Genomic DNA, 21,986 nt, shown 5'->3' on the forward strand with positions numbered 1-21,986 from the left:
ATTTTGGTCTATATAGCTAATTTTGCCCTTCATGACAACTGTGAGGGGGGTGAATTTTTTTATAACTCATCCGTTTAAATTATATTAAGCCTTAAAGTTCTGCATAATTAAGGGCGTGGCCACTTGAGTGACAGATGGATTGCCGCTGCTGTCACCGGCATCGAGCTAGGTGGGCGTGGTTTCAGCAACCTGCTCCCGCCTCTTTGCCCATTTTTGATTATCCGGGAGTGACACATGGTGATGCGCTGCCAAGATGGCGACGGCCGGCTTCGCCCACTTTGAGCTTCAAAAACGCTCTTTAGAAACCTACGGGTGACGTCACAGACTGTATAAAAACATGGACGTAGTGTCCATGGTTTAACCCTAACGACCTCTTCATATTTACATTAATCAAACAGAAAAGGAATATTTGCTACATTTTAATTTCTAAAGACTGATCAGGCTGGTTTCTTATTTATATATAAAAAAAAAAAGATTACATTTAAATATATATATGGGTCAGTATCACTGTAGGGTGCCTGTACATAAGTAACTCATTTGCTATGATAACTTAACATAAAATGACTATGAAAGGGTGTGTTATATTAGGCTAAGTTTTTATATTTATAGCAAAAGCATTACTTGGCTCTTTAGATACATTTTCTAGATTTTTTTAGTTTTGTGTAAGAGGATGCGTGTTATTTTGCTATGTCCCATGCACTGCTCATTCAATTTGAATGATTAGAATATTGTCAATTTGGTAATAAAAACTATATTTTTATTTAATAAAAAAAAGAAGAGTTTGTCCATGTCCCTTGAATGGTTGTCCACCCTGTCATATTGGGGAATCCGTCCCTTTAAGAAAAGGCCATCCACTTTAGTGACATCAGCACAACAGATTTGTTTTTGTCTCTTCAGTGGTGGGAATTTCAACGGCTGAAGTGAGTATGTTGGTGACTTTTCAATTGACAAATTTTCTTCATCTGAGTTTGCTTACTTGCTTTGCCAAAGCTTGTCCACCCTGTCGGCATAAAATATGCCAGAAGTGATTAGAATATAGTATTCTCAAAATATGTAAATTTTAAATATACCAAATTCTCTTCAACAACCAGACTAAATATTTAGCTAGTCACAGTTTGTTGTTGCTAATATGCTATTTGAAGCTCAAAATGTCCACCCTGTCAGCCACTTAGACTAGATAGAGTGGACATAAACATTACAGGGTGGACATAGCGTTCATTTGTAGTTAATATTGCTAATAACTAAAATGAATGGGGGGGGAGGGGTATATCAATGTGATTGAGGATGTAATTATATTATTTATTATTATTATATTATTTTTTAATAACCCTGTTTAGGAAAGGGACATCATACCTTTCAGAAATATATATATATGTTTTTTTTATATATATATATATTTTTTCTCTCTCTCCCATATGTGACGTACTCTTCAGTTTGAATCGGAAGTCACAAAAAGTCATCTGTGTAGAAATGAGTAAAAACAAAATTTTCAATTTTCAATTTTATCATGAAAGTCACAAAAAAAAACATGCACCTTATACATACAATAAAATAGATGCATTCATAAAAAAGAGAGCAAGAAAAGCGTTTTTGACCACAAAAAACATCCAAAAGGTCACAGGAGATTCCACTAAATAAAGAATAAAAAGTGAAATATTTCACAGATATGAGAGGACGGAAAAAGTAAAAGAAAAGAAGAAGACACGCATATATTAAAAAGAGGGAATATGAGAGTTTGACAAAGAATGAGTGCAAGAGAAGAAAAGGGGCGAGACAGAAGATGAGCTACAGGGACTCTGACCAGCTAGAAATGAGAGCGAATGAGAGGGCAGACACAAAGATTGAGGTGGTGGATGAAGTGATGAATAAAGAAAGGGAGACGAAAGATGAGTGGGAGGAACCAGTGGACTCCGGGCAGGAGATAGATGAGCTGAGGTCAGATGCTGAGAGAGGGAGGATGGAGAGGTAACTGGAGAGAGAAAAGACGAATACGAAGAACCGGCAGGGAGACAGGAAAGAGACAAGGAAGGAGAAAGAAGACCGAGGTGAGCGAGGAGAGAGGAAAGCCAGCAGCATATGTCACAAAATCATTCATCAAGCTCCAAAACACTTCACCTCCGCGATCCACGAGAAGAGCACTACGAAGGCGTTCTTGACATATCCACCCACCGCAAGAAACCAAAGAATCCAAATGTGCTTACCCAATCATACCAGACACGGTCTCATCCACTGAACTCAACAGCCCAAACAAGCCCCCCCTCCCCCCTCTTGCCGAGCTTCTAACCCAGCATGGCATATCTCTCTGAGGGCCCAGGCCTTGAAGGAGCACAAATGTTTGGGATGCCAGGAGAGTCATTAGTCTGTATGGGAAACACTTAGAGGGATCACAGGCATGCAATTATAGGATGACTTTCTGTTGAGGTCTGTATTGCACAACACCAACAGAGTACTGCAGCTGTGATGTTAAAACCCGGGAGACTAAAACACCATGGGGTTCCCTCAAGTTTTACTATGGGTTTTTAAAATGGGGTTTTTCAATTTATGAGAAAAACAAGGTCTGTGGTAAACAAACTGATTAAACTTGGACGTTTTGCTCTAGAATGTAAATTACACCCACCCATACAAAAAAAAATGCGCATTTACGTTAATTTCTTTGTGTTCATTTTAAAGTTACTACATTTACATGAATGTTTAGGGTGTGCAGTTTACTAATGTAAAAACTGTTTTCTACATTTTAAAAAATTATTTATTGCTGTGATGGCAAAGCTGAATTTTCAACATCATTACTCCAGTCTTCAGTGTCACATGATCCTTCAGAAATTACACTAATATGCTGGTTTTGAAAACAGTGGTGTTGCTTAATATTTAAACGGTGATACTTTAACAATGACTTGATTTTTTTTTTTTGAAATAATTTTTTTTGTAATCATGTAAAAGTCTTATTAATTTCCTTCCAAAAAACTGTACAGACCCCAAACTTTTGAACTATACTGTAAATCTACAGTATAAGTGTTAGATAATGACAGTACTTATCATACTCACATGGCAGATCACATTAAATTAGGAACCTGCACTATATATAGGGACCAGAATATCATAGAAATGCCTAGCAGCCACCTAAAACACCAGCCTCGTTCAGACTGTCAGCCCAAATCCAATTTTTGTGCAAATCCAATTGAAATCCAATCATATTTAGATAGTCTGAACAGCAACGAACTACATGAAATCAGATTTTTGCAAATCTGTTTCGAACTACATTCATATGTGGTTTGGAATCCTATTCAAATCGCATTCCTGGAAATCCTTTCAATCTGACTGCTCAGATCAGATTTAGCGAAGCTTTTTCACATTCTCACACCACATAAAACGTAAACAGTTGTGATACACTGTGTGGACAGTCAGTCGTCTAGATCGGATTCCAATCGGATATGCACAAAATCAGATTTGGACTGACAGTCTGAACGAGGCTTAAGAGAACTCAAGGAAGCAATGCCCTGTCAGCCAAACACAGACAAGCAATAAAATCTAGTTTGAATTAAAATAATGCTTTTGCCACCTAAAATGTGATTAAATATGGTTTAAAATGGACCAAAATTAACATGACATACCAAATATTTAGTGAATTTAAAGTACATATTCATCAAAAGATAAAATCTTGCCCTTTTTATGATTAAAAAACTGCACCTTGATTACAGGTCAACAAAGCAACACTCTCAGCCTGCTGGTGTTCAAAAAGAGAGTAGCACAAGAAGGCAATGGAAGTACTTACAATGCACATCTGAGGAATGTTTTAAAGAATAAAGACCATAGCTCAGTGTCCTAAGACACATAAAACCGCATTCCAAAGCCTGACTGCAATTTCAGTGCAAACACAATTTCCATTAAAAGGAAAATAGCTTTCCCACTGAATGAGAATAATCTATGACCTATGGTTCGTTCTCATTATGCTAATGTCATATCTGGATATCTTCCATTAGCTTTCTAAATGAGTCTTATCTACATAGTATGTTAAGAATATTTATCTATAACGTAATGTTTTCAAATTGTATTTCACACACTCATAACGGCCGTGTAGGAAGTGATATGTACAATATTTAGACTATTACCTGTAGATTGACCATGCTGCTTATCTTGGTTCTCGGGAGGGATAATGCCATACTTGTGGAGTTCAGTTTCTCCAACCACTTCTCCACCCGATCCGGGGTCAGCAGACGGTCCAGCCGAGCCAAACTCTCCACATGGAAGGGCAAAAGCAGCACCATGCTGGCCTTCCCTTCCCACAGGCCCAGTTCCAACACCTGTACCATGTTCTCCATGTCCTCATAGTGACGGTATACACCTGGGAAAACAAACATTTGGTAGTTTGGATGTCTTTATTGTGTATTTCAATGACAAATGACTGGTGGAACTTACCTAATCTGTGCATCATGGGAACTTTGGTGTATTTTGTACCTAAGAAGCTACGCAAATCTTGGTTTTCATGGTAAAAGCCTCAATCCCAAAATCCTACAAACAGAAAAATCCACAAAAAACACATGTGGACAGTGAATAGATGAACATGACCCGGACAAGCATTTTAACATTTTGACGCAAACTATTAGAACACATCGGGTACAATTATCTTACGGACAGACTGTTTGGATTTGACATACATTGAGGCTTTGATGAGTCAAACCATACAAAGGAATATTACAGACAGCATGCCAGAAAAAGAACCAAAAATAAAAGAAAAGGCGAGAGGAGGGGTGCAGGGGAGGCAGAGGCATAGGACATATTATTACAGCCCATTACACCCATTAAATTTACTGACAAAGTTGAGATTCGATAAAGAGACTATTAGCAGTATTACAGTCACATGTTCTTTTCCACAGTCTTTTCACCTGATTGGATTAGTCAAGGGAAAGATAAAGAATGAGAGAAAAAGAAAGTGCGAAAAAAGCAGTATCAAGTCAAATCAAATACTAAGGATGATTGCAAGACAATGTGGGGTTAAGCCAGGCCGTGTTATTGTATTTCGCGGCACCAGAAGCAGTATACTGCTCTTGAACAGGAGAGAAGAGACACATAAGACATTCGACGGCCTCTGCAACTCAATTTGAACCTTGCCACATGTTATTTGGACCTTCACTGGCCCCAAAAAGTATTACAATTAAGACACACTTAAAATGTCTGAATCTCATTGTGTCAGATACAAAATGTTAAAGTGTCACCTGCCAAAATTAAGCTAGAATTTCTTTCTTTCTATGTTTTTTTATCCATTTTTACAATTGTTTTTAAACAACAGGTCCCAAGGACATTTTTAGCGAATGTGTTCACTAAAAATGTGTCACACAGGTGTCCTAGCTGAGTCACCATCGGCACAGCTTATTAAATTAATTGCGAACATGGACATTAAAGCTACTTTTAGAGTATGTACCACATTCATACTTTCATATTCAATTAAATGCTGTTCTTTTGAGCTTTCAAAGAATCCTGAAAAAGAAAATGTATCATGCTGTTGTTGCTGTTTTTAACATTGACAATACTAAGAAATGTTACTTGAGAATTAAACCTGCATATTAGAATGATTTCTGAAGGATGACACTGAAAATTCAGCTTTGTTATCACAGGAATAAAAAAACAGTGTGCTTGTGCTATTTTTCTTTAAATAAATGCAACTTGATTGATATTTTTTATCTGATGCAATGGCATTCATACATCTTTAAATGTGGCTTATGTGTTCAAAATATCTTTTCGGGGTTGTTGAATATTTTACCGGCATTAGAAGGATCTCTAGATCCTTTTTAATTTGGTGCTAAGTTTTTCACTTTCTCATCAAAGTCACCTGATTGCACTTCTGTATTTATAGCTGCAGTTTATCCAGGCCTCAGTTTTGCTGTGCCTTAAAAAGGAATGTGCCACCCAAGATGAAATTTCCATAATCACCTTTAAACACTCCTGGTCCCAAAACCACTGCTTTCAGCATTAAACATCCTCCTCGTGAGGAATTCAAAACATATTCCTTACGTATAATTAGGAATACCATTAACAAAACCAGAAAATAAACAAAACAAAGAGACAGAAACTAGGGTAGAATTCCTCTTTAAAGAAAAGAGTCTCATTTCATAAACCCGAGACGAGTCGCTCGACTGTCATTTATTATGAGAAACACCTGATCCTGTGTAGGGAAAGCAAACCTCTCCATTCGGCCCCGTGCCAAGCTTTGCATGCGCCTCAATGGTATGCTAGCAGTTCCCTTTAAGCTTGTGAACGCAAGCCAAGAGCCAGAGCAGTTGGATTTCAATAATTACACAGGGGGATGAAATTTGATCAGCCTAAAGTTCAAAACACATGGCATGGTATCTGTCAGTTATTATGGGGTGGCAAAGCTCTTGGAACTGCGAACGTTAAAAGGGGAATTCTGCCATGCGAGTTTCTGAAATGCCACACAAGGATTCTTGTCACTGCGGTCTTGGCTGGCAATCAAAAGAAAGAAAACATCCTGGGAGATTCTGTGACTGAAAGAGAGAAACAGAATGACCCAACGAGCATTCGCAAGAGAGAGACACTCATACCTTCTTCATTAATTACAGAGCATAAAGACAATGCAGCTATTGTGTGGTTTTGCATCTTGAAGGCTCTCTCATGCCCATTTTCAGTAATAACCGAGCCACAAACAATAAAGCTAAAACGCTATGAATGATCTCTCGCCGGATCCTTTGGTGCTCGGAGCAGGGCTGCTGTGGGGGGTGAAGTGTGTGTGCTTGTATTTGGGGTTTGCTGTACAGAGCACAAAGGCTGAGGTAATGAGCTAGTGTGGCGTCTGCCACCATAAAACATCTTCCCCCCTCTCTCTCTTTCTCCCTTTAAAGCCTTTGACCATTCCATCAAAATACTCTTATCTTTCACCTCTGTCTTTGCTTCACTCCACACCTGTGGCTCTCCATTTGCCCCCTGATGTGAGCTCCAATCCAGTTCTCCATGGTGCCTGGCTATTTATTTCAGCGTACCTGGAATTATGAATTGTACATGCACCAGAGGACTGTAGCCAAGCCTACTATAGTCATTCCAGACAGGAATATCATCAAAAAAGTACTGTGTCTTTTTTTTTTTAGAATACTGTATTTTAAAGATAATTTAGTCAAATCCAATTAAGCTTCACAAATTTTTATTGGAAAGGGCTTAAACAATATTTCTGATACTTGTTCAATGAACCATAAACAATTTTTGCACATGGACATGTGGAACAGCTTGTAGGCAGTAGGCAATTAAGGTCACAGTTATAATAACTTAGGACATTAAAGAAAGAGACCTTTCTACTGACTCTGAAAAACACCAGAAGAAAGGAAGCCATGTTTCCTGCTCACCTGCATGAACATGTCATTGTCCTGCTGCAGGGAGGCATGAGGACTGCAGATGTAGCCAGAGCAATGAACTGCAATGTCTGCAATGTAAGACGCCTGAGACAGTGCTACAGGGAGATAGGAAGGACAGCTGATTGTCCTTGGAGTGGAAAACCACATATAACCATGTGTCCCCTCAGACGTGTTCAAGAGATTTCAAGTGCTTTGGTGAAAGAGTGGAGTAACATCTCACAGCAAGAACTGGCTGTTCATAAGGATGAGATGCACTGTAGTGCTTAAAGGCAGAGTAAGTGATTTTTCAAAAACACTTTAGAGAACTGATTTGGGCCGAATCGCAAAACAAACTTGTAGCCAATCAGCACGGTGGACAAGATACTCACTGTGACTTTTGATATATGGAAATAAAATTAGTTGAAAGTGAGAGGACATTACTTTTTCAGTGAGTATACTGTATACACATACATACATATAAACACATATATAGATATATAGATACACATAGATACAGTATTATAACTACTTATATTATTACTGTTATAAATAAAGTAAATGATCTGCATAAGGCCGGTGTAATTTTAAACACTTTTTCCTATAAAACATTTGTAACTTACTCCTTAAAAATGCTAATTATAATTGTTTTTTTAAAAAGCTACAATCCAAATACACTTGGCTCAAAAGTCTGAAGCAGGCACATGCATGATTGAACAGATTTCAGGAGAACAGAGAAAACTGTTCTCAGATTAACACCAAGAGTAAAAGTCCACAAACGACCCATCAGAGAGACAATGAAAAAGCTTCGGACAAAGTTAATATTACACTGGCGACTAAATGAATTACTATAGAACCCTGAAGCGGTGCGACTACTGACTGCCTTTAAATTATAAATCCAAACTATGAATTCAATTTTCATAATCTCATTCACAGGGCTCAATCTATTGTCTGATCTAATTTGTATATTTCATCGACTGAATTAATGAACTTCCACCGACTCCCGCTTCTTGCTTGCGAATGGGGGGAAAAAAAAATGTAATTAAGTCAAAACATAAAACAAAAGAAATTAATTAGATTGCTTATCAGCCTAAAATCAATCCAAACTTTATTTCCTGTTGCGTTTGGTAGTAGAGAGAAGCTCTCCTCCTACCGCTCCGTTCCCATCGCTCTGTGTTTAAAATAGGATCAAAGCACCTGCCAGTATTACTCAGACAAAGAAATCGAACAAGAACAAGACTTCAGCATGTGGGTGAGACAATGCACAAAAAGAGAGAGAGACAGAACTCCAGTGAAGTAGAACAGCATATAGCACCGGCATGTTAAAAACTCATTTTAAGCCCTTCAAGCATATTTAACGTCTCTTCTTGGAAGTGACAAGAAACTTAAGTATTGTTGAACTGTCTCTGATTTGACTAAACATGGTACTGCATGTACTGCATGGCTTTTGTGCAAAAACAATATTACTATTACAGCTCAAGAATAATAAGACAAGAAAACTACCCTCTCTTGAGCATGTCAAAAATTTTTCCTTTCAGTTTAAAATGCCTGTATATGGGTTCAGGGTTAAAAATACTAAATCAGTGCCTTGGTCTAATAGTTACCATGCAAGCTTTTACACATTGAACCATTGTGATTATATGATTGACACAAATTTAAATCGACTCGCATGGAGAATGCATGAACTGATAAAAATGAATGCATACTTTGAATTATGCACTATAGGTTTCTTTGGATAAGAGTGTCTGCGAAATGCATACATATCGACCAAAATATATATATTCTGTGCATATTATGCACATTTCTGCATGCATGGATTTGAATAACCATATTTATTTCAGAGATGAAAAGACAATGCCATTCACAGAACTGCAAAGTGATAGTCATGTAACAATAATGCAGTACACAGTTCATTGTTGCATAATGCATACAGATTCATATAATTTTTAATAGCAGGCAGTATACAGCATATACTGCACTGTATGCAGTTAGCAGAATAGTATTGTATGAAGAACATAGCCACTCACTGGAGGGCAGGAGATGCAGACGATCATTACTAAATTATTTAAGATGACACACCACCTCTCCCGGGAAGATACATTGGCTCTTCTGGAGATGGTTTGTCATCAACCTTGCAGGCTGGGTGTGAAGGAGAATGCATGAACTACTGATGTCTGATTTATAAAAGAATCATTCTTTTGAACCGATGCTTTTATTAAATACTTTATTCAGACCGATTCACAGAGCGTAAATCACTTGAATGTAGTTTGGAAACTGTAATGAAAACTGTATTGAAATAGTGAATCATTTATTTTCTTCCAACCAATTTGTTCACTAAACGCCAGTTCGCTAAAATAAATCAGACTTCCCTGCACGAACGGAAACTGGTGTATTTGCTACACCAACATAAATCACTACAATCACACACACACACGTATGCTTTGCACATGCACCCCCTAAAGTGTGATTCCTTATCCTCCAAGCAAATTTTCACCTTCAGGATCAGTCGTGCAACTGCTTATAGTCCATTTATCAAGCAGCAGCACAATCTGTACTAGCTAATTCTCCAGCACGCAAGACAGCGGAAGCACAGCGGTGCTATGACCACTCTGTCTGATCCTGTTTGGCTCAAATATCACTTCTTGCCTTTTTTTAGATACCGTATGAGCTGATAACTGTATTAACTCAACGATGACCTTGGAATTGGTAATGAAACTGGAACTGAGAAAAACTAAAATGTAAAAAGTATTGTTTGAGTTTTTAAAAAGGTTAATGGTTGCCTTAAATTATTTGAGCTGCATTAGATGAATTAGTTGTTAATCAAAAATAAATAAGAAAAACAAATAGGGGTGGGGATTTTGATTAATCCCATTGACTTTTTTGAATCAGTTCACCAAAAAGATTTGTTCATTGAATCTTTTTGCATGTTGCATCATTATGCGAGTGAGTCATTTGAGTAAAGACTCAATGACTCACTCAACATGGCAGTCACTTTTTTGTGTGTGTGCTGAACAAATAAGTGCTTTTGAACAAATCAGTTGAATAAATGATTCAGTGACTCACAAATAGGCTGCATTCCACTTAGTATTTTAATGTCCTTCCCTCACTTACTTCCCTGCATCTCGTTGAATCGGACGTATGTCATTGATTATGTTACACAATATATGTATAGGTATGCTTGGGCTGTTTAAATATTGAAAAGAGAATGCATATATCATAGAGTTGTTTGGTGTGGGGTAAATTAAGCGCGATCTGCGGTGACGTCACAGTCGTGTTGCATTGTGGTTTATGGAGCTGTGTACATTTGAAGTAGACTCGGTCAAAATCGAGGGGTCAAGGGTCTGCCCATATAAACTTCCCTAGTCCACTTCACAAAGTGAAACGCACTTCAAAATAGCAGCGGGGATTCCCCCAAGGGGAAGTGCTTAGGGAAGTTCAGAAGTGTGTGTCTAAAAGCAAAGTGGAACGCAGCCATACAAGCAGGCTCTTGTTTCATTCCTGAAACAAATCAATTGAATCAATAATTCAAATCCCACTTGAATTCATAATTTAAATCCCAGTGCTGTTAGAATTTACTCCAGTGCTCTTGTCTAATGTCTATCTGCCTATCTGATTACAGAACTAGAATTAACCACTAATATAATCTTTACAATGCACATGTCTACAAATCTCTCATGTCTACAATTCATTCAAAAACACTGATTAACTCACGAACAAAACATCACTAAGAACTAAAATTATAGAAAATAATAGTATTCACTTCCCACAGGCCATTTAAGTAAAGTCAGGTTTTACAGTGCATCAGCGAAGGATGAGACCATGAATTTTGCAATGCCGTCTGGCTAAAGTCCAAACACATAATGGACCATAAAGCTTCAAGATTAGACTAACTATCCTGATCCCCTAAGTACAGTAGACAAGCCACACCTTTTTAACTGTGTCTAATGGCTGTTCCTAAAGCATGTTATTCACAGAAGCTTTTTAGTCTGTCTTTGTGATATGCCCTGATATGTCCTGTTATATGTTATTTGCACTCAGTGATTAAAATAACTTTCCTTAACCTCATTATGTAACTCAACACAATATCATATTAGAATATAATTGTGTTCTTTTAGCATTATTTAAAGCCAGCCCAACTAGTTTCCAATGTATTCTTTCTTCTCACCTCTAAAGTGCAGTGCATTGGCCAGGATCATGGCTCCAGGTTTGGTCTCCAGTGCCAGTTCCAGATCTGCTGTCTCTTCTCCATCCATCCCACTTTTAGCCCAGGACTGGAGCTTCTCCATATCAGTCTGTTTCTGTGCATCCTCCAGGGCCACATGCTGCAACCCAAAGTGGGTCTGGAGCTTCTCCAGAAAGCTCTTCTCCAGTTTTGCGACTTGTTTGGAAAACAGTGCGGAGGAACTGTGCAATGTGTAGCTGGTTCCATTAGCTTCACGCAGATTTCAGTGCCTTGGTCAAAGATTCTCCAACGGCCTTATCGTGTTTGGTGATCCTCAGGAGATCATGAATTGGCCTGCTGTGGATCCTTTAGCTCCACCCTCTAGAGCCAGCAGGGAGTTGGCCAACAGAAGTGGGGAGATGAAGGTATTGGTCTGGGAACCATCGATGCGGAGCGACCTATACAGCTGCAGCCCCAGGCTCCAGGTGGGGTGATGTAAGCTGGAGATTTCTGGCTGAGGCGAGCTTTGAACTGTCTGTTCCTGTGGAGCAGATGATCAGATGCTCTGCAGAGCCAACACTAGTAGAAACAGGAGAGGAACAGGAGAAATGGGCACCATTGCAGGACTGGAGAGAAAAGAGAGAGAAATATTAATATATCATTCCACAAATTCTGAGTCAACATGAAAATTAAACTGATTCCAGTTTATATTTTAGATAATTGCCGCACCAAATTCAAAAGAATAAAATGTTTATCTTCTTGCTCCACCTCTGAAATGACTTTCTTTTCGACTGATGTCAAACACTTTTATTTTTCCAAATACTTAAAGGTGCTGTATGTAACATTGACAGCTAGCGGCTAAAATGAGTTCTGCAGTCCAAATTCAAAATATTGGAGAGCGTTGTTTCTCTCGCCCCCTCCTCTTCAGACTTGATGCTACGGATGGCGACAAGACTTGCACTGTAAGTTGGTGAGCGGGGGCTTTTTAGGTGGAGTAGAATCTGCAATCTCTGACCCCAGTTTATTTGCTAGCTTCCATGGCTGCAAGACACTGAGTTTTCCACCAACTGGTAACTGGTGGTGTTGAAATACAATTAGGTAAATAGGCAGTGGGCGGAATCACACAGACCAAAACAAAAACAGACATTCTGACACGAAACACACATTTCAGTGTTGAATAAATGGCTGCATCATATTGGAGAAACAAATATTTCAACTTAGCATGTTTCTTAAATATCTACAAACATATTATGCCTTTTTATGCTTTTGTACAGTCAAAAAATTACATACAGCTCCTATTATTCTGGTATGTAACACCAACTTTTCATAATTCTATTAAACATTCAATGGATATAAAACAGTCCCATTTTAGCACACGCTTTTACTGCATCTACCTTTACAAATACTAATTGTTGTTTAAGTACTGAACCCTGAGGATGGATTATGGTCCTGTAAGGCTTCAGGACACCAGCCTCTTGGAGACTCTCCAAAATTGTTTGATTTTAATTTATTGTATTTAATTATATTACTGGTATACATTCAAGCACTGTTTACCAATCTATATCAGTTTTACATTAGCAGTGCCTTCAGGAGCCTCGGCTCAAGGCCCCGGGATCCAAGCCACAACCCATCTCATAGAACAACAATATTCTAAAGGAAAAATAAAATGATTCTCAGCTGCCTTTAAAAACGACTGTGGTAACCAGAGTTTTCCAAAATACCATAGTAATTATGATAAAACTGTTATGTTTCTGTCATAAAAGAAATTAATCAATGACAGATAACACTGAATGAGAATTTATTTAAATTTTACAGTAGTAACAACTGTAGTAGACAAGGTATTCTGGCGGAAAACAATGTTACCATGGTATTTTTTTTTATAAAGCTCCCTCTTCTGACACTCTAATCCAGACATCAAAATCATTTTCCATACACTTGCGCTGCTGACAGGGCATTAAATAGTGACCAGGCATCTTCACGGCCTGTACATCACTAAAATAAACGTTAACATCCTCTTAGATCTAAACCATAAACCGAACGGCGTCCTACGGAAATTTCGCTTTATATCCGAGAGAGATCACAGAAAAGACAGAATAAACAAACCCCTTAAATAACAGCAGACGTTGGAGGATATTATACAGGCGGAACATTAGATGTTGGTTTTTGCGCTTGCTGAGCGAGCGCAGCTGTTCCGTCTGCTCGGAGAACTGAGGGGCAAAAAAACAAAGTGAAAAAAGTTCCTTGTTTGCTTGTACCGTTAATTAATTAAAGCTTCCTTCTTTCCTCCGGCTTCTTCTGCGGGTTTTGAGCTGAAATGAACTGACAGGGCAGGCTCAGACGTGGCGGAGGAGGGTCTTTTCACAGTTTGCTCTTCTTCTTCTTCTTTTGGAGTTTTATGGCGGTTGGCAAACAAACGATAGGTGCCACAGTTTGCTCACTTTTCCTCCAGCCGAATGTATTCTCTCTGGGCTCAATCCGGGTATTTTTCCTCTTTCCAGAAATCTCGCACATTCCATTAACCTTCTTACAATATCTAAACAGTGATGGTGTTGTTTTTTCCCCCTATCAGTGTTATAAAATAAATTAGAACGCTTCGTTTTTTTACTGTGTTGACCTGCAAAATCCCGCTGCCGTCTTTTAGGTTTTTCACGCAACTGGTTGCTTCCCTCATCTGTACCTCTAGGAAAGCCTGCAGTTGCAGTAGCGACCGAAAGGGAGCACCCGCGATCTACACCGCCACGGCCCAACATAAGGTCGACTTGTCCGATAGTAGTATATCGTACATCATGTATACGCATTAAACACTCCTCAGTCATTCTTGAGAAGTGGGACAAAACAGGGTGCAAAATTGAAAAAATAAAACCTTGTACTCAGACAAATGAAACTACATTGATGTATCTTATATGTACTAAGCTACTGAGCTATGATTTGATACAACCTCCCAACTTTTCTCTTTTTTTAACAAAATGTGCTTTTTTTTTTACCTTGGACTGTGTAATATAATTTCAACTTTATCTTTAACAGCACTCAAGATGTTTTTAACATTTCAAAACACATTCTCGTGTTAGCAGACAGATTACACTTTCACATGTGACCAACAATTCCACAACAAATATAAAATATCATAATGAAATATTATCAAAATATTCAACTGTTCAAGATTATTCAAGTTAAACAGCAAATTGATCAATGAGCGGATAGCACTAGCAGAAATAATCAATTGATTTTCAGATAGTCAGAGAGGGTGGAAAAGGAGGATCAGGCCTGAAGACAGACTCTCAGATCACGGCAAACACGCGCAATACTAAACAGCCTGCCGGGACATGACAGTACATAGACTCTGCCAATTACTCCTCTAATCCACATCACACTCTCAGATAGTAGTCTACAAAGCACACGCTGGTGAATACACAAGCACACACACAATGCCTCTGTAGGCTATGGCTGTCTCTCAAACACACACACACACACACACACACACACACACACACTACTGTAGCTTGCACTCATATGCTGTGATGGGTAATTAGACATACATGCTGTACATATGCTTTTTGAATCTAAAGCTGTCAGAGGCCTCACGCATCACATCAAGTGCATTCACCCCCGACGCGCACATACTGCCAGCATGCTGACTGGAAATACGCCCCTCCTTCACACACGTGCACTCACAGTAATGATGACTAATGTGTGACTGGTCATGGCTGCTTGCTTTATGTGGAGGATAGGCTTATTGGTGTAACTGGATATGTCTTAACCATCTCTCTGGGAGCTGCTGCCTTAAGGACCTTTGGAGAACATCACAGTCATTGGAGCCTGTAATTAGTTGCCCTTTCATACTGGTCTAGAATCACCCCCTCCCTGTTTCCAAATCAAAACCTCAGTCGTTATAAGAGAAACTGTTAAACCGATCAGGTTATCACAGTCAGCCGAGCCTATAATGAGTGGCTTTCACAGATACACCGGCCCAGATGATCCATCTGCCCGTGGCTGCTTCACACCTAAACGAGTCCCTCGGGAAACCGCAGAGATCCGTGGACACCCTGTGGGAGATCTGCATCTTCCAGGGGTCTCACCTTTCACCGGTGTGACACCTTTACCCTTCCCTTTGATACTCGTATATCCCAGCCTTTGACCTCCTAGACACACCTTCACACAATTAATGTTCATTCCACCTCTAGTAATGCGTGGCCCTCCGTTAATGTTCCCATATCAAATGCCATCGCAGGATCTTATTTCTCCTTATCAGGTCAGCCACGTAGGCCTACTATATTAGCCTTGCAGGTTTATGGGTTAAATGTTTGGCCTCAGGGCTAAAAAGGAAATGTATAGCTTGTTTAAGAAGATTTATTTATGAAGATGATATCAACTAATCTTCTGAGGCATGATACAGAAATTAAAATGTTCACTTAATAGTAGTGCTGTCAAACGATTAATCGTGATTAATCACATACAACATAAGTTTTTGTTTGCATAATATATGTGTGTTCTGTGTTTATTTATTATGTATATATAAATACAGTATATATTTGGAAAATATTTACATGTCTATATTTATATTCATATAATTTATATCATAAATAAATATATTTAATATATAAACATATTTTTCTGAAATATATACATGCATGTGTGTGCATTTATATATATACGTAATAAATATACACAGCACACATACATATATTATGTAAACAATTATTTTTATTTTGGATGCAATTAATCGCTATTAATCGTTTGACAGCACTACTTAATAGACAGTTGACAGAACATCATAGACAGTTTTGACTTGGAAAAGGAACAACCCTGAACACCCTAGCAACTGCATGGCAACTAGAAATATGCCAATATAAAAATCCTGGCAGATACAATAAGCCAATAATTATTTTTATGTTCTGACCAATAATGAATAAATGGCTGGTAGTAGAGAAATGTTAATATTTCATCTAAATTTAAAAATAAAAAATATATTAATTTTTTAAAAATTATAAATTATTTAACAAAATTTCTGAAGTTAATTTTTACATTTATTTACATTGCTAAAATTAAAAATCTTTAAAAACTAAAATCAAATGCCACTATTTAATTTAGGCATTATAACATTATAACTGCCCGGTCCTGCAGATTTGCTTTATACAACATCAGGAAGATCCTTCTTAATGACTAAATGTAAATGTAAACATTATAATGTACAGTATCAAAAAATAATATTATTTTTTTAGATTTCTTAAAGATGACATCTTACGGAGTTATTAAATTAGTAGTGTTTTTAAAGATTACATTTGAGTAAGCATTACATGGTGGCAATGGTAATCTAAATGTAAAACTAGAGGAATATATCTGCCAACTCTTATATTGGCAGATAATTGATTTGGTACCACTATCATGCCCTAATAGCAATACATTAAAAACACCCAGGGAACCGTAACAATCATAAATCAACAACCTGGCAAACAACATTATCACCCTAGCATTGTGGCAGTGAGTTTTCCTTAAGCAAACATCACTCACATTTTTTTCAGAATGTAAAAATCTAGTTTTCTCTGCTATTTACCATATTACATGCCCGTCAAAGTGCACAGCTTTGCTTCCAATATGTTGGACGTCTCTACAGCGCCAGAGACAATATACAGAAATAACTGACATTTACCATTGAGCTTAATTGCATTTCCTTATGGATGCTGTCTTATAAAACATACAGAGACCAAAATTCACAGTTCATCTTGTGCACGAGTCTCCTTCCAGCATCGTCTGGACACCTTTAAGGCAGAGTATTGGTGTCCATCCAGTCTCATAACCCGCAAAATGCTCTGCCAGCGACAGGAGATGAGAGGCAGGGTGAGTGACATTTATGGTACAATAGGCCCCTGATTTACTTTCCGTACGAGCCTGTAGACAGTGAAGCGCACACACACATATACACACCTTTACTGCAGGGCCTTTTATATGTTGGAGCCATTTCAGGACAAACAGTGGGGTTCAGCTCCTCCATGCGCTCCGTCAGTTCATCATCATCCCTGACCCGTGGGCCCCGCCGGTGCCGTTTCACGCTTAGTCTCCTATATATGCTGGTTTGAGAGCAGTCAGTTTCATCTACATTCAAATTCCCATCGTAATAAGAGATTCTGGAGTACTGCTCTGAGATCAGCGTTAAAAGAGAAGATCTGTCAACATCACGTTGTACTCGTTTGGATCTGAGTGTGCTGAGTGACGGACCTGTGGCGCGTTTCCCAGTGCTTTTAATCCATGATGACTCCTGGGTCAGACCCACAGCAGCAAGTAGGCCTGAAAAGAACATAAACACACATATTTCCTCCACTCTCCCTTTCTTTCTCACTCTCTCATTCATACAAATACACACCCAAGGGTGTATAGTCTACAGGAGCGGAGGTCTAGATAACTAAAAGAGCACAAACACACACACACACAGTTGGGGGGAAAACATGTTCACAATTGTCAGAAATCACAGTGCCATCTGTTCTCTGTCTCAGATGTTTCCAGGCAGAGGCTCTAGGAGGTTCCTGTGAGACGAGGCAAACCGGGCGGTCGACCCTCAGGGCGATCCCGAGTCAAGAAAAAGGGTGTCGGGTGAAGGGAGCAGATGACAGAGGTGGGCGTGATGGTTTTTCTGTAATGGCGTCTGGTTAAAGTGCACTTAGGCAGAGAAATATACAGAGTTAACAGAAGCCTGACATATGAAATAAAAGAAAAAGTATTTATTTTAACTGTCTGTTAAACCTTTACACAAAATATGTAAAAAAAACAACAATTCATCATATTTAATGCACACATTTTCAACTTGATTTTTCCATAAAATAATGCACGATGATGTAAACATAAGTTGCTTAAATGCAGTAAATATTGCAAAGACTTCCCTACAAAAAGAACAACACACAGAAACACAGAAGAAGACATTCTGGAAATGATATTGATCATTCTACTTTATAAAGAGTATGGAAAATCCATTACAGTCCAGAAAACATGTAGTGGAAATGTAGTGGTTTGGGGGGAAGTATTGATCATGTAAGTGATGTAGATGCCTTAGAAACACGTTTTTGAGGTTTAGTTTTAGATGTCAAGTGACAGTTGTCCTTTCTTTCAAAAAATAACCTTAATCTTCCAGTTAATATTAAAATTAAAGTTTACATATTTAGCATATTTCCTAAAAAAATTGTTTTGCTTAATCTACCTGCTATCATTCTCTCTAATATTTAATGTACTTAAGATACACTTTGAATGTAGACACACTTAAACCTTCATAATCAATTATTTGACATATATTTACCCCAAATAATTAGATTCAATGGTAACTTAAAGGTATAGTCCACCAAAAAATGAATATTCTGCCTTTATTTACTCACCCTCACGTTGTTCCAAACCTGTATGACTTACATTCTTTTGTGGAAGAATGTTGCTAAGTAAACCGTTTTAGTTCCCGTAAACTTCCATTGTATGGACAAAAAAATACATTGGAAGTCAATGGGAAATGAAACAGTTTGGTTACCAACATTCTTCAAGATATCACCTTTTGTGTCCAGCAGAAGAACAAAAATGCATGCAGGCTTGGATTTGTACGGCGTTGAGTAAATGATGACAGAATTGACATTTTTGAGTGGTCTGTCCCTTTAACATCAAACAAGTAATTTGCTTATTTTGATCTATAGCAGTCCTGTTATGAGGTTCATATTCTGTATAATACAAATCTTGGTCTATAAAATTAAAAATAACTTCTTAATCGTTGATGCATTCTTTAGGAATTAAGGTGTTTAGGTGTGTAGAATAAAAACATTTCTGGACATATTGCATCAGCTGTGTTAGCACTGACCTTTGACCTTTACTCTGACCAGTGTATAATGGAATAGCAAAACATCCAGTAAGTGTGCAAGTGCACTGCGTCATCTATCTAACGATTCATTAATACTATTCACAACCTACTGATTTCCCATACTGCTTTTTGCATAGGAAAGCATGCGTATCAGGACACAGAGTTTTACGCATACAAGCGCCAACACGGCATACAGAAACAAGCTGCGAAGTCTCTGAACAACTCAGACATGATCACATACACATGCTGCTTTAAAGCTCACATGCTGGTTTAAACAGGCACACCTTCCCAGACAGATGGACAGCCACGCACACAGACTTTCTTCAGTTCTCACACTTTCTCGAACACACATGGTGATTTGCTCAAACAGATACACTCAGATACTGTTTTTCCCTCTCTCTCTCTCCTCTCTACTCTATCAACAGAAGCGAGGTTAACTGGAGCAGTTAATTGCTCAGAGTGAGTCAGCGATGAGTGGAGTGTTTAGAAGTGGCACACACTCCTGTGCTGACAGCTGTCTTTATATAAACTGAACACTGCTCAACCCAGAGCAGCTTTCCGTCCCCAAAAAATCCGACCGGCACGGTTCTGCAACACGTCTTAGATCAGCGGGGAACGGAACAGACGCCGGAGCGCTGCAAACCGCGCCTCCCACCGCCTCCCCCCCTGCATCCTTTCTTCACATTGTCCTGCTGTGTCTCCATCTCTCTTTCTCTCTCTTGGATTCTCTCTCTTTCTCCTCCTCCCTGCTCGGCTGCTGCCAGGAGCCCAGCTGGCACTGTCATGTCTGATAGCCTGGAACAGACTGGGCGTGCGGAGGGGGGGGCACGCTGAAACGGCTACAGCAAAATGCATTATGCATTACACGAGCGCGTGTGTGTGCGCGTATGTTTCTGTGATGTGATAGGAGCATGTTCATTTTTGGCTCAAAGAGGTGAGTAAGTACAACCAATATGGTCGTTGTGAAAAGCGAGGGTGAAAAAGTGAAAGACACATAATGCGCCATTTAGCCCAGCGGTGTTTTGCGAGCGGCACAAAGGAAGTGCTCTTAATTTTGGGCATAATGCAGTCCGCATACACTACTACACAACAGTCATGCACGTACACACCTCCGGGGTGTGCTCCGTAGGCAGGTTGGAGAGGAATTGTGCTGTTTTAGTCTGTAGTGAGGTGACTGATGGCTCATGCCCGCAGGGCCTCGCACATTTCAGCCATCACTCAGGGATTAAAATGGAGAGATGAGAGAAAAAGTGCTCGATGCTTTCACCCCTTCACACGGCCCTAAAAATACCAGGCCTGCTGCTTGGGAAAGGAGAAGAGTCCGAGAGACAAAAGAAAGGAGCAGGAGAAGAGATATGAGCCTTCGAGGGTCTGGAGAAAATCAACAGGTGATGTCATTTATCCAAATAATGACTTCAGCTACCGTGGAGACGAGACTGTAAGTGTGTTTTGGGGGCATTAGGCAGAAGCTCATAAAACAAGAGTGAAAAGAGAGAGTGAGGAAAACAAGGCTGGGTTTCCATCAGGTCCCCATCCAGCTGTGCTGAGTAATCAGCCACGGCTAATAATGCTGGGGAGTTCATTACGTTTCTTGTTCCACATCCACCACGACTAAACCCAGACATTAAACCATTAACAGTGGCAAAGGTCATTCACTGTGTACATTAGCCCCAGTCCCACGGGAGTTCGATTATTCACCGAATACGGGCAGATTTAAGGGACGACCCGTGGCTTGGATTCATGTGAAAGATGGTGTGGAAGCAGAGGTTAGTCATATAAAGTTTTAGCCTCGAGGCAGGTCAGCTATGGAGACTCAGTATGTGTAGCCTAATTAGTAAAGGGAGCTGACAGGGCTGAGCGGTGAAGAGCTCACTGCGGTGAGGTAATAGAAGAATGTAGTGAATTCAACAGCTCATCTTCCCGAATTTCCCTTTAGGGATCAGTAAAGGACATCCATTCAGCCATCCATGAATTTACTTTGCTGAAAAGATAAACTTACGCTACTATGAATTTCCATGCAACTTAGATTTCCATGCTTCCTAGTGCTAGTCTAGCCGCTCGCTAGTGAAAATGATATACAGATGTGCTCAAAATTATTCATACCCTTTGGTAAATATGATCAAAGAAGGCTGTGAAAATTAATCTGTATCATCAATCCTTTAGATATTTTATTTTAAAAATGTACTAAAATCTAACCTTTCATTGGAGAATAAGAATTTAAAATGGGAGAGAAATCTCATTATGAAATAAATGTTTTTCTCTAATACACATTGGTCACAATTAATCATACCCTTTTATCCAATACTTTTTGCAACATTCTTTTGCCAAGAGAACAGCTCTGAGTCTTCACCTATAATGCCTGAAGAGTTTAGAGAACATCTGACAGGAGATCAGAGACCATTCCTTCATCCAGAATCTCTCCAGACCCTTCAGACTTCCAGCTGCATGTTGATGCTTCTCCTCTTCAGTTCACCACACTTATTTTCTATAGCAGTGGTTCTCAAACTGGGGCACATGAGGTGACGGAGGGGGGTATGTGAACAAAATTCTGAGTTGAATTCTTCCCCAACTTAAAGTAACATTAAAACTGAAAATGTCTTTCTGACAAGCAAAATGCCGCTTCTAATGTAAAAACAGGAAAATGGGAGTGCCGTAAACGGTCAAATACATG

General features: G+C 39.0%; 1 pseudogene; it reads right to left on the reverse strand.

The window, feature by feature from the left end:
• The window catches only part of LOC107738081 (serpin H1-like), a 21,562-nt pseudogene extending 9,450 nt beyond the window's left edge, over nucleotides 1-12,112 (reverse strand).
• Nucleotides 12,113-21,986: the final 9,874 nt, after the last annotated feature.

Source organism: Sinocyclocheilus rhinocerous, unplaced genomic scaffold (assembly GCF_001515625.1).
Source record: "Sinocyclocheilus rhinocerous isolate Xijiao unplaced genomic scaffold, SAMN03320098_v1.1 scaffold494, whole genome shotgun sequence".
Classification (NCBI taxonomy): Eukaryota; Metazoa; Chordata; class Actinopteri; order Cypriniformes; family Cyprinidae; genus Sinocyclocheilus; species Sinocyclocheilus rhinocerous.